The sequence below is a fragment of the Ceratosolen solmsi genome, unplaced genomic scaffold (assembly GCF_000503995.2).
Source record: "Ceratosolen solmsi marchali unplaced genomic scaffold, CerSol_1.0 scaffold43, whole genome shotgun sequence".
Taxonomy (NCBI): domain Eukaryota; kingdom Metazoa; phylum Arthropoda; class Insecta; order Hymenoptera; family Agaonidae; genus Ceratosolen; species Ceratosolen solmsi.
Genome location: NW_011948431.1, coordinates 2,632,791 through 2,647,539, shown reverse-complemented (window position 1 = coordinate 2,647,539; position 14,749 = coordinate 2,632,791).

Here is a 14,749-nt window from a genome sequence, read left to right as displayed (position 1 = left end):
CGTGACGGCTATTATCGGTATAAATTAGACATTTATTAATATACAAAATCTGAAAATTTAATAATAATTTAAATTACGGCTCATCGTTTTTCCTCGAATTATCTTCTCCTCATAAATTGACTTTCAGCTCTGCATAAATGCTCATCGCATACATTATCTAACAAACACTCATAATGACCATTCTAATTAAAAATGAAATTTCATATATATGTATACACACGCATAAGTGATGTAGTAATAAAGATTCAATGTAGTTGTAAGTGGACTATGGCGAATATGTTCGAGTTGCCGATTGTTTTAAGAAAGATCCCTTAAATACTGTCGAGCCTCGAAATTTCACGATCGCCGGCGTAACATTTAGTGCTGGTTATATGGATTTTTCTCGGTGTTCGTGCGAACTCCGGAAAATCTATGCCACGCAAATAAGTAGCCGACTCTCGTAAAGAGAGGCAATGTGAATGAGAGGAGCAAAATTGAAACAAAAACAATGAAAAAATACAAAAAAAATAGAAAAAACAAGAAAAAAGAAAAAGAGGTTGCGCGAGAAAGCGCTCGCTCGCTCGTATGACTTACCGCCATGTCCTCGCTCCTGTAGGCCGTGAGAGTCTGCTCGTCCTGGAGGAGGACGCAGTAGCAGGGCTCCCAGCATGCCTCGTCCGAGGGGTCGCCGACGCAGCAGTCCGCCTCTGGAAAAGGAAAAACGAGAACGAGTTATCGCACCTTCGGCTCTAATGTCGCTCGTAAAACACAGGTGTGACTCGAGCTCGTAAAAATCATTAAAATCGCCCTACTCTCTTCCATTTAAACTCTTCGTTACTCACACATCATACATTGACTTATTATTATACAATACTTCATTAACTCTTGGTGAAATTAATGCTAAATTTATTATGGCGTTTCACATAACGCGCATAATGTTTGTTGGTTTTCCTTATTTTTCTTATTCTATTTTTTTATTTATTTATTTACATATTTGTTCGTTCGTTCGTTTGGCTTAGAATTATTGCCTTTAGGCAAATAATAATTCCTCTCATCTTTTATCTTTTCAAAATCATTATTTTAACGCATTTCCTAATTGCACAATTAATGACTATGACGACACTCATGACGACAATAAATATTACGGGCTTGTAAATTAGAAGTGGATGTAATTAATAAACTTTACGGCATTCGTATTATTTCAAATTTTCCAAAGTTATATTTGTTTACAGCGCCTTTATTGCTCATCAGCAGTTTGCATAACGAGTAACGAACTCAAATTTTAACATCCTACATCTATATAACTTATTTTCCATGAAATATATTAAACTGCCATGGATTTTAGCTTAGTTGTAGACGATACTTTTATTCACTTCATAAGTAATTCAATTATGTTCAATGATTGTTATTTATATTTATATAATATTTCGGAGATATTGAATAAGAAGTCAAGGTATTTTTTAACATTGTGTTAAGGCTTTTTTTTCTCCATACGATGTCGCATAATATTTTAAAGTATTTCAATATGGAGCTATGAGGTGGATAAAATTTATAATCTAATTTTTTTGAAAAATGTTTTGTTTAGTTTAGAAAACAAAAAAAAAACAAAAAAAAACAAACAAACAAAACAAAAACAACAAAAATATATATATAAAAAGAGTAAAAAATAAAAAGAAAAACGTTGCTTTAAATCGAAAAAAAATTCTTCACACACATGAAATTTTATGCAATAAAACGAAGGATATGAACGGTAAGAGAAATTATATTATAATATTTTATTATATATATATATATATATATATATATATATAGATTTATTTTATATTTTTTGTATATCATTAATATATCAAACTATTAATAAGCATCTCATCGTCATAGGCAGCATAAGTAAACTTCAAATGTAACAATTACGTCAAGTGACTTTAATTGAACTAATTTAGAATCTCCATGGAATTATCCATTTTCAAGGCCGACAAATACTACTTGTCCTTTGTTTCATTCTCTTCTTCTTTCTCGTACTGTTTTATTATCTCCACGACGACTGCTTACATTAACCTGATTTCACAATGTATTATAATTAACGCAATTATTAATTCAATGTGAAAATGGCAAATGTTTTTGCCCTATGCTGAACGAATGCTAAGCTGAGCGAGAGAAGGGAAAAGTTATTCAAATGTCGCGCAATAGGCGCGTCTAGGATGAAAAAAATTGCTTAATTAAAAAAGAAGACATGGCCGATACAGCCGCTCCAGGAAACAGATCCAAAAAAAGCAGCGAAGCTTGCGCGACATTGATAGATGTCCATACTTGGCGGTACGATGTAGTTGCGACTAAATTGAGATTTCGAAATTGTTCATTAAGCGAGTAGTCGCTCCTTTTTAAAATTAGTACTATCGCTTTTTTTCAGCAACTTACTTTCATGATGCATTACACCGAGCCTTAATTCCGAATTATGCTACCACTTTACGAATTTTAATTCTAATGGTTCTGTAATTCTTCATAAGGAAATCTTAATTTATAAAGGAATTATGACATGTAGGACATCGTGATGGCGTATTATTAAATTTTACCAGCGACTATCCATTTACATTACGTTAATTCGTGCGTCTTTATTCCTATTTACTTTCGACTTGTTATTCAAAATTTGAATAGTAAAAGCTCAATTATGAGAATTAATTGCCAATAATTTTGAAATATATATCACCGCCTACGAGTGAAGTAAGTAATTATTGTAAGCCGCCATCCAATTAATACTTGGATCGTGTAATTAATGACTGTGGGTGCGGCAGTCAATAGGTTAAAAGGTTAAATAAAACTTACCATTAAATAAAATACTTTAATTTGAGAAGCTTTTAGAAGCAGCTAAAATCAGCATACTTTAGGAAAATCAATAAGTCTCTTGTCACATGGGCCGTACAATAAATATGTTGGAAATTCAATTATTATTTCATTGATGGCGATGGATAGCGTACATCGCCAAATAACGATAAATATATTAAATTAAATAACAGTTTGTGGATCGTAAAATTTTGACAATTCATTCGTTACATATACAGCAACGATTACATACAACATTACAACATACACGATATCAATTTATTTAATATTCACAAACATATCGTACATCATGCACATTCATGCGGCAATGGATCTATTAATCGATTCATTTAACCCTCCAAAGTAGGCTGCTTTTATAAAATCCATTATCCCCAATTGGCGGTCCTCCTTCCCATGATTTCTCGTCGTACAGCCCACGAGTTATGTATTTTTGTTCCTCTACGTCCTTCGATGTGCAATGACACGAGTCAAGCGCCAGAAAAAAAATGACAAAAAGGAAAAAAAAGAAAAAAAAAAAAAAAAAAAAAAAAAAAAAAAGATAAAATTATTTACGAATCAACAAAAGGCTCTCTTGTCAAATGCTTTAAATCAGTCAAAAGTAAAATAATACGAATTCCTGAAGCTCTGGTACGCTTACATAAAGCACAAATATTGTCCTGCCATTAATAACTTTGAAACAGAAATGTATATCAAGGCTCACGTTAAATGTAAATCTAACGAGGCATTGTGAACACAGTTTTGCTTATTCTTCAATTAAATACTCTATGTTTTATTATTTTGAAGACGAAAATTTATTTCAACATATCACACGTTCTATTATAATTTGGAGATAAAGATTAATGCTTAATGGCATAATTATGAGCAGGAATACTCTTTGAACAAAATTAAAAAATCAATCCTTCTTTGCTTTATTTTTAATGAATACTCGTGGCATTTTTTCATAACTTATTGATTATCAAAGCTGACAAACGTACATCATTTTTTTTTTGTTTTTTGTTTTTTTTTTGTTTTTTGTTTTTTTTTTGTTTTTTGTTTTTTTTTTGTTTTTTGTTTTTTTTTTGTTTTTTGTTTTTTTTTTGTTTTTTGTTTTTTTTTTGTTTTTTGTTTTTTTTTTGTTTTTTGTTTTTTTTTTGTTTTTTGTTTTTTTTTTGTTTTTTGTTTTTTTTTTGTTTTTTGTTTTTTTTTTGTTTTTTGTTTTTTTTTTGTTTTTTGTTTTTTTTTTGTTTTTTGTTTTTTTTTTGTTTTTTGTTTTTTTTTTGTTTTTTGTTTTTTTTTTGTTTTTTGTTTTTTTTTTGTTTTTTGTTTTTTTTTTGTTTTTTGTTTTTTTTTTGTTTTTTGTTTTTTTTTTGTTTTTTGTTTTTTTTTTGTTTTTTGTTTTTTTTTTGTTTTTTGTTTTTTTTTTGTTTTTTGTTTTTTTTTTGTTTTTTGTTTTTTTTTTGTTTTTTGTTTTTTTTTTGTTTTTTGTTTTTTTTTTGTTTTTTGTTTTTTTTTTGTTTTTTGTTTTTTTTTTGTTTTTTGTTTTTTTTTTGTTTTTTGTTTTTTTTTGTTTTTTTTTTGTTTTTTTAAGCAAGATGTAGAGTTTTGGTCGAGGCGTTGAAGATACTGGAAAGAGCAAATAGGGTCGGAGTACATGCAAACAGTTAAGCTATTCGTAGAGTAAACGAATGTTCCATTATGTGTCTGCTTTGCTTCGTTGGTAAATCGTTTAAAGTTATGCTCGTGATGTTGTATTAACTATACTCTGGTAGTATGGTTACCCCCGTATATTCTACTAGCTTATTATTGTTTTAAATGATTTCGATTAGCCGTTATACGAGAAAAATATTTAACTTTATAATAACGAGATAATTGATAATATCCAAGTTAAATTGAATATATATTAATATATGTATAGATTATTTGATCGAGGCATAATATCAATATCAATTGGAGATTGTAAAATTAGTGGAAAAAAAAAAAATAATAATAATAATAATAGTCATTTTTGTGTATTGGGGATACCTTAATATGTCTTAATATGGTTTATTATATAAGCCGTGTAGAAATATTTAATCCTTGAATGAACTTAAAATTCCTTGCGCTTGTTTCTTGACGTTAAATTAATATAAGGTTATTTATAATTATAAGTATAAATTCTGAAATGAAAAATCTGAATAGCCTGAGTATTTCACTAATAGCGCATAAGGCAAAACGTTTTGAAATAAAGTACGTACGAGGATGGCCAATTATTAAATGTAAAAATTTGATTTTAGCTTGTGAATAATAAAAATAAGTTAATAAGCTCTATCGCTGTCGATAATTAGTGAATGTAATTTATTATCTTAAAGCCAAATGAATGCGTTAGAAAATAGCGTGCCGCACAATAAACTAATTTCATAAATATGATTTATGTATAAAGTAAGAGGTATACTTAGTAACAAATATTAGAAGTTTGGATAAATTGATAGCCCGAAGGATAGTGGAATTACGTTGCTGTAAAAATGAGATACAATGAATTGCCAACTCCATGATCTTTATAATTTTTAAAAGTTCATTACTTATTGAAGGCCATTCGTCTAAATTTATTATTCCTACGGACAACGCAAGAACATTTATAAAATTCACTCGTCTGCTTTTATCCAACTATATAAATACATGTAATTACAAATTTATAAATATACGTATGAAACGCGTTGGTTATTTATCTAAAAAAATATCAGATGCCCTTGGAAAATTTGTATACAAGTTTGTTGAGAGTATGTAAGTAGTATACTTCTTATTAAACGTAAACAAAGACGGATGAATCGCAGCCGAAATATCGGATAATTGATCTCCCATATCCCTTTACAATATCCCATTTTCCGATTATTCTGAATTTCCCTGAAAAGCCAAGAGATACAAAACAAAAACAAAAACAAAAACAAAAACAATAACAAAAACGAAAGAAAAAATAGCCTCGATGTAATGAATTATCGGACAGTGAAATAAATATCTGCCAAAGGCATCTCGAGAAAAGTTCTTGGGCCCGAAACATGCATCGGCATCTCAGTCCACATGGTTTCGCTCGCGCCCGTCATTATGCACAATGGACAATACACTGATAGTAAATACAATTGCACTCTCGGGTTCTTGGGGGACGCGTCGATAGCGTAGATTGTGGTGGGCGGGGGTGGGGATTGGGTCTGGTAGGCAGGAGAGGATCACGGTCTCGATCATTTAATAATCGCGGCGTCGCGTGCGTGGGCCGAGCGACGCGTCACGTGTTACGGAATGGGGGGCCCTCATTTTTCTCGTTAAGCATGATTGTTTTGATTTTCTCGGCTGTGCCGGCGATGCGAACAATGACGGATCGTTTCATTATTGTTATTAGCGAGGGATTAGCTCTGATTGCGCGGGTGAGGCCTTCCGCCGAGCCCAATATAATTTTTCGCTTAGTCGTACAATTTATGGAGATCGGGAAATTTCTATTGTCTAGGCGCGTGGGCGCAACGAGGGCCTGATTTATTAGTTTGTTTATAAAGACTGAGGCGAGAGGCGTATTTTTCCTGTTAAAATTGTGCTGCAGGGGATCGCGCCTCATTTTCACTACTCTTGTGTTTTTTCTCCGTCACAGACTTGCTCATCCCGCGAAGCCCGAAGAATATTACACTACTCCCTCTTGTATTTATCAAACGTATTTACCTCGTCAATTTACATAAAGGGTGGGTGAGGGGGAGGGGGAGGGCGGAGGAGGAGGAGGAGGGGGGGGTTTCGTAATTATATTATGTGCGCATGACTATTGCACGACCAATCGTAAAGGTATAGTGGTATTTATCAACACTAATGGCAATTGCCATTTATTTAATTACGGCAATACCGTGTAAATAGTGCGCACGCGTTGACAATGTCTGGATGTGGGAATGAGTGAGAAAAATACACGGCTAAAAGAGTATTTATAAAAATTAATATCGCAATAAAAATTTTCCATTAGAAAGAAGGCATTTCCAATAATTTTCTCGGTAGAAAGTTTAATATATCTTCCCCGAAGCTTTCTATTTCGATGCGCACGGTCATTTGCAATAAAAATCCTCATCAATTATAGTAAGTAGTAGCTGTGAGGATAGAAAACGGATACGGACACTTGTGCGCGCGTCTCCTCAAATCGCGGTTCGGTGAAAGTTGCCAAGCTCGTGGTCGTAAGGTTAAGGTTAAGAGGTCGTCCTAATCGACGTTAATCATTGTCCAGGCGCACGCTCACAATACCATGGGAAATCGCTCGCTATGGCCTGCTTTGGCAACTCGTGCACGAAGTAAAGGACGATACGCGCGATTAATAGGGGAAAAGTTTTACGAAACTCGGCGTGTACGGATATACGGATGGCTGAGCATATTCGCCGATTCTTCCGGTGAGAAGAGCCAGAAAACGGACGTCGTCGCGAGTTTTCTGTGTCCAGCCGGGGAAGGAAGTTTGAGCGTCGTCGCGCTGAAGAGCGAGTTGAGCGAAAAACTTAAAGGACGTGAAAGTTAAAGGAAGAGAATTTGTAGGGGTGCTGGGATGGGATGTAAGAAGGATATAAGAAATCCGGTCGAATTTTCTTTGAGCTCGTGTGGGAGAGGATCCGAGTCGCTCTGACGCTTTAAAGTGCGACGATCAATCATTTGAGAAATGTTCGGTTGTTCTCTCTCTCTCTCTCTCTCTCTCTCTCTCTCTGTCGTTTTTCTTTTTACATTTCTCTCTCCCTTCTCTACTACCGTCCTCCGTCTCTCTTTCACCTTCATTACCCCGTAGACTCTTCGATTCTTTAAATTGGATCCGAGTGGCGCTTGAACTTTTAATTAAAATTTTCCGATAGTTTATTTGTCGGTTATTCATTTTGTTAGATTCGATGAATGCGATGATGAAATTCATCGGCTATAAATAGATGGCTGTATCGAGAAATGAGTCATGCATATCGTTCCATCTCATTGATACGCAAATTGAGATGTAACTAATGCGCATTTTTCCAAAATTCGTATTTAACAAAATTATAAATGAAGTTTATTCGTATTCGAGTGAATTATTGATATTGGAATTTTGAATAGCAATGTATGACAGGTCAATTAAAAGATGAAGAACCAAGAAGTCAATTAAGAAAATATGAATTCATTATTACACCATACTTTCTCCACCTATTAAAGTTTAGAAAATTTATTTCTATAGAATAGAATATTCTATTCAATCCGTAAGTTAAAAATCTGAAAATCATTATACTGTAAAGGATAATTATTAAATATATATAGGGTTAAGCGATTGATCGGCGACCTCGGTACTTCTATCTCATTCGCTATTTACTGTCTTTAAATACTGCCTGTAAATGTCATTTGAAATCATTGAACTGTGAATTACAGGTCGTCGAAGCTAATAGGAAATTGACAGAAAAATTAAGAAGGTTAGAACGAACGATTTATAGTCTATTACTACAACGAGCGAAAAAATAAGTTGGAAAAATTGCATCGATCTGTAAAAGTAATTTAATCACGTTCAGTAAACATTTCAGCAAACTTATCACGAAATTACATAACAATTGTAAAGGACATAGTGAACAACTAAACGCAATTTCATTTCATTTACCTTCTCTGAATAACGATTGTCGATGATACATGATACACAACAATGTTCAATATGTATTTTCTATAAATTTCTATAAATTAAGAACAAATTTCTAAAACATAGCGATTCAACGTGCCCAATTAGCCATTGTAAGTAAGAAAAAATCATACGACTACAAGACAAGGTTAGCCATGTGCCATGACTTATGTCCATTGTACATCGAATGGATAGAAAATTTCGAAATTTCCATGGGACCAATTCTCCATTACTGCAACGAAATAAAGTCCATTCCCAACAACTTGCATCCTCGTCCCCCAATAAACCAGTTTCTTTTATTGCATTCAATCAACGTGAAAAATTTTACTCCCCCACAAGCCTATTCATCGACACATCATTCACCGGCATCCCGCATTTTAGTCAAATAAAAATTCGAAGAAAGGTAAGATGCCAAGAGCAGCGTTTCCGATAAGAGCTAATTATAGGTGAAAGGAGAGAACGGGGAGGTAACGTGATAGTTTGTGCCGCAGGGGGATGGGGCGAGGGGGCTGGATGACGGCCTCTAGATCGTGGCGATGGAAGGGGGGATGCAATTGCGGGCGATCAAGTGCAGAGCCTTTTGTTCATAACGGACCACGAAAGTGGCATTGGAAATGGCGACGGACGGGGTATATCGTTATTACGTTTACGGGTCACTGGCCATAAAATGGTATTTGTTGCAACGGCTCCGTGGCTACAACCCCCCCCCCCTCCCCTCCCCCTCCACTCCCCTCCCTCCCACACCGCTACCCCTTTTCAGCGTATCTCAGGCGATTTCTTTATCGCCCGCCAGACCAAACAGTCAGAGCAAAAGAAATGAAAGAAAATCACCTAAGCTGCAGTTTCTATATTTCATCTTCCTTGACTTGTGCCATGGATTCTTCGCGCGTGAAAAAATATTGGATATTATTAAAAAGAAAAAAAATTGGGTTAGGGCAATAAAGTTCGATTTGCTGTGTATTATTCAACCTCTGTTTCTCTTTCCTTATCCCTTATCCTCTCATAAAATGCCTACCTCATTCTTTCATTAAAAGGTTCAACTATGTCGCGCAGAAAAGGATGCCAATGTTTGCTTATGAAAGAGTAGAATGAATCTTATTCATTATTGTCATAATATGAATATTCAAGTGAGAAATGAAAATGTACTATTTATATTTTTACTAGCTAAAGCCATTTCGTCCATTCAAATCGTACAAGAATTTGTTTTGTTCATATTCATTCGGAAGGCTTCGCATTATCGTTAACTTTATGCTATACGGACTTTGACTTTTATAATTTTTAATTAAATGTAATTTTCTTTTTACATGGATTTATAGTAGTTTTTAGGAGTTATTTAACATAAATCTCGAATGTTAAAAGCAAAACCATTTGATTTTTCAGTAAATCTTTCATATATAATTTCGTTATATCAGAGTGATTTGTGTAATACATAATATATACAAACACATTTTAAAAATACATTTATTTATTCTATATAATATATATTAAATTTAACTGATAATCTATTGTAATTCACGGAGATTTTCCCATTGTCCAAATTCTTACACAAGCTGCACAAGAAAAAAAAAGTTTACATTATCTAATCTAAAGCTAGTGATACGTTATACGATAGTATGTAGGAAAATCTTAAAATTAATTAAATATTAGTACAAATCGCATTTACATGGTATACGAGGCTGCGATAAATTATAATTCTCAAATTTAATATAATTAACTTTGTATGTTCTTCTTGTAGCAGTAAGCGACAATATTTTATACCTCCAACACTACGCACACTTTATCTTAATGCCCAAGTGTAGCAATGAAGACAAGTTTTGCTCTATTGCGATGGAAAGTTCGCAAGTCAAATTTGTGTGGATTTTGATTTTGTGAAAATATGGAAGAAATGATAATCATATTTCTTTGTTGCAAAGTAAATGTGACGCTCAATCACAATTAGTTATCGATATTAAATTACATCACATAATTAGATTGACGGTTTTTTAAAGCATTATTTGTAATTAAACTGATTTTATTATTAAATTTATATTTAATTTAATGTCTCGTTATCGTCACATTTAAATAATACAAACGGATAATTATAATGTAACGTAAGTTTTACACTCGGTACACAATAATTAGAAAATTAAGAAGGCAGACACTCAAATTATAAACAATTTCAAAACTATAATAGTAAAATTTGTGGATGCTAATTGTTTGAATTGACTTGATTAGAAAATTTGCTTTTCTTTTTGTAGTGAAAAAAAGGCAGCTTGCGCCTGCGTAAAATTTATCATAAAATCTAACGATGGCAATTGTGAAAACTCGGGAGCTTTGTCAGATTACGAAGCCGATGTTAAGATCGCTAAGATCTAAAATGCCTTTGAAAATATCACCGAATGATAACGAATGAGTCGGCTTCCGCAATCACAGATGAAACGTAAACAGGAATTATTTCTCAAAAACGATAATCATAGAGATTACGGCAGATGTGCCAACCAAGCAGTAGTAACATCATCGGACCCTAGTACCTCATACACAAATCCAAGAGCGATAATTTTAAATTAAAAAGACATCGGCGTGCTAAGCTGCCGGTAATAACCCTTTTAGCGCCTTTAAAAGTATAAAGCATGCCCCCCCCCCCACCCCCACCGGACCCGCACCACACCCGGGCAAATTTTAGCCTCGCGGCTTTTGCGTGCGAGAGGCCGATTTTTTTTTGTTTATTACAGGAAAGGCGAAAAGTGACAAAGGCTCGAACGAACGATGGCTCTACTTCTTGTTCGCGGGGTGGGCCGGAGGGGGAGATCTAAGCGGCAACTCCGCAGGGGCATGTGTCCGCGATACAAAAAAAAAAAAAGAAAAAGAAAAAAGAGCGCGGCATCTTGGCGACCACTTTGCTGCCTTCCTGTCTACCAATGGCCCTTCACTCGAGACTAGAAAGCTCTCTGAGGCTCGGCAGCCAGGCTTCACCTTTGCCCGGCTTGGAAAAAAGCGAGCAGCTGTAGTGGAATGACTAGTTGGCGAGAGCGCCGGATAAGGGGGTCGGTGAGGGGGTGGGTGGAGAAAGAATTACCGTCGAATGAGGGATAAAGAAAATAGTCGAGTTAGATAGCGCATGCGAGGTAAACAAGAAGCGCAAAAACAAACTTTTTCCATTGCCCAGATCATTGTCGTGATTAAGCTCGTGGAATGATCGATTTGTGGATTGCAGTTGGAGGAAGAATAAGCGGCTTTAGCTAATAAGCTTTTCATCTTGAATTTTCATCTTTAATTTTCCGTAGTTGTCGTCTGAGTTTCAATTTAGACTAAAGTATATTCATAAGATTGCGCGGCCAGTATCTCATGTACGCGAATTTAAATGCTAATATTATGTGGATAATTAGAATTGTATATCAAGGCATTTGGCATTTAATATATATTAATGTGTATTATAATTATATTACTAATTAAAAATTGTAAATAAACTTTTGGAGGCTCGAACTTTCGTTGAGCACAAGTCAAGATGTACAATGATTCGCTTCCTTTATGTTGATATTCCTCAACATTAGGGTATAAAAACCGTATATAATCATTTTCACAGCGCTCGTGTTCTAAAAATAATGAAAGTCTTTGCAATTCATACTTATAAGTATATTTACGCGCTTGGAAAATTGAATTTTAATTCGTTACAAGTTAATTTTAAAACGCATATGCCATTAACGATCTATTAAATTCACACTCTCCTCAACTTTCACTATTTTCCCATTAGGCTATATGATGGACTATTAACTTTCTACACTTAAGGTGATAATTATTGACTGCCTATTCTAAATAGATAAACAAAGTAAACTTAAACTTGATATTTCGACGCTAGAGATGATAATTTTTCCTCAATTCTATTTTATAGGTTGTTTATGCATTTCTATTATTCAAGACACGTACAGTAACAGAAACCTATATTATTATATAATAAAAGGTATACGAACAAAAAAAAAAAAAAAAAAATAATAATAATAATTTGTACAGTTACATTAGTTTAATTGAATATATAGATATTTAGCCGTTAAGATGGACAATTGAATAAACCGCCAAATTGTGTCGATAATAACGAAAATGAAAACGATGAATAACTACATCATAAAAGTGGATACATCAGCATATTTCTTTTATATATAATGGAATTTAATGTAGCGCAGTTTTTTTTTTTTTTTGTTTTTTTTTGTTTTTTTTGTTTATCAATTTTACATTTGCTTAATTTCTTATTAAAGGTAAAAAGTAGTCGGGGCAGCTGACCGAGGCAATTTTGTTTCCGTTGATCAAATCTTGGTTTCAATACTTTTCATTAAGCTTTGGATGAGCACTTGTGTTGCTTTTTGATCTCTTTCAAACTTTGGTTAAAATAAGTTTGAGACAAGTCGAACTAAGGACATACGTTAGGCTCTCCTCTACTTGATAATTTGACTCTGTGGTGATAAATTGTAGTATATATTATCAACGAAAACTTAACCTATAGCTTATCATTTAGCACGAGTACAATCATATAATCGCGTGTTAAATAATCTTTTAAAACAATATATCCATATAATTATTAATTAGAGTAACTATATACATTATTTATTCGTATGTTGAATATAGGTCTCTGGCTACTATTAAGTTGAATTTTCAAAACGATCGGGTAATTAAGATGTGTGTGCGCGCGCGCGCGCGCGCGCACTTGAGAATGCCAATGTATTATGAAGAATGACTCAATTAAGGATATTTTTCTTATAAATTCCATAAAATTATGCGTTATCCTGGAGTTGTTTAAGCAGAAGAATTAACGACACCGAACAAATGTCTCGAGGCGATTAAAATTCGACTGTAATTATTTCAGGGGCAGCGCAATGAAGCTCTACATTTGCCCATCAAGACGAGTTCCTCTTGCGCAACTTCAACGTATAACGCAGCTCGTTTAATAACGTGACATCGATACTTATTTAACGTCATAATTAAGCTTTCGGCTGCTAGTAAAACTTTTCCACTCCCTAGTTTTGAAGCGGTCAGCGGGAGCTCGAACGTCGTGAAAATGAATTTTGTTGATGAAGTTTAGTGGGGAGCATAAGGGCGATGAGAGGGAAAGTAGATGCGCTGCGCCTTGCGATGCTCGTGTGATATTTATCCTCGTTAAAGTGCGCCGGAGACTTTGTGCGTGCACCAGCTGCATAGAAAATGTTTTTTTTTTTAATGTTCTTTTAAAGTTAGGTGTACTTTGCAATTTCGAGTGGGCGTTTAATGAAGACGTCCTGGTTTCTAATGGCGTGAAAAGAATTTTTATTTTAAGTCTGACTCACTTGACATGTACTGTTAATTCAACGGTTTGATGAATACATTAAATTGAATATACAATCGTAAAAATGCAAAATTAGCACTTAACTTTATATATATATATATTTTTTTTTTTTTTTTTTAAATTGTGAATATAAATTGGTAAGGTGAATAACGTGGTTGGATTAATTCATAATTTCTTATCGATTTGTTTAATTTTACCAGTCGAGGAGCATAAATTCCGAGCAAAAATTCTCAACCAATCGATTAATCGAATATGAAAAATTTTTATTTCAACTAAGAAAATCCTCGCATTACATAATACAGTAATAAAAATTTCGATTGAGTTTAAAAAAAATATTTATAAAATTACATGATACAGCCAAATCGAAATGTGACTATATATTATTTTATAGTTCTGAGTTATTTTGCTTCGTATATTACTGTGCAGAATACGGTAATGCTTTCTTTACAAATCAAAGAACTACGATTTCGACTTCAATAAATGACCATTTATTCTTAAATAAATAATTAATAATTTACCTGCAACAATTATATCTTATTTATTACATCTACATAAAATAATGGATTTTTTCCGTTGATGGGGTGAGTTCAATTAGAGTTACAATAAACTGAAAATATAAATATCGCCAAAGTTTTTATAATCGAAAAATAATAATTTCTCTTTAGTATTCCATTGAATGTTTTCAAAAGTAGAGCAGAATTTTGTCCGATTACTCTTTCGCTACTATAGTGACTGTCGCGTTACAAGCGAAAGAAATCGAGCGCACCAGCAAATTAACATCGTCAATGTTTCTTACCAGCTGCACTGCATTACCAATCTATCTATCTATCTCTCTCTCTCTCTCTCTCAGTCTCTCTCAGTCTCTCTCAGTCTCTCTCAGTCTCTCTCAGTCTCTCTCAGTCTCTCTCAGTCTCTCTCAGTCTCTCTCAGTCTCTCTCAGTCTCTCTCAGTCTCTCTCAGTCTCTCTCAGTCTCTCTCAGTCTCTCTCAGTCTCTCTCAGTCTCTCTCAGTCTCTCTCAGTCTCTCTCAGTCTCTCTCAGTCTCTCTCAGTCTCTCTC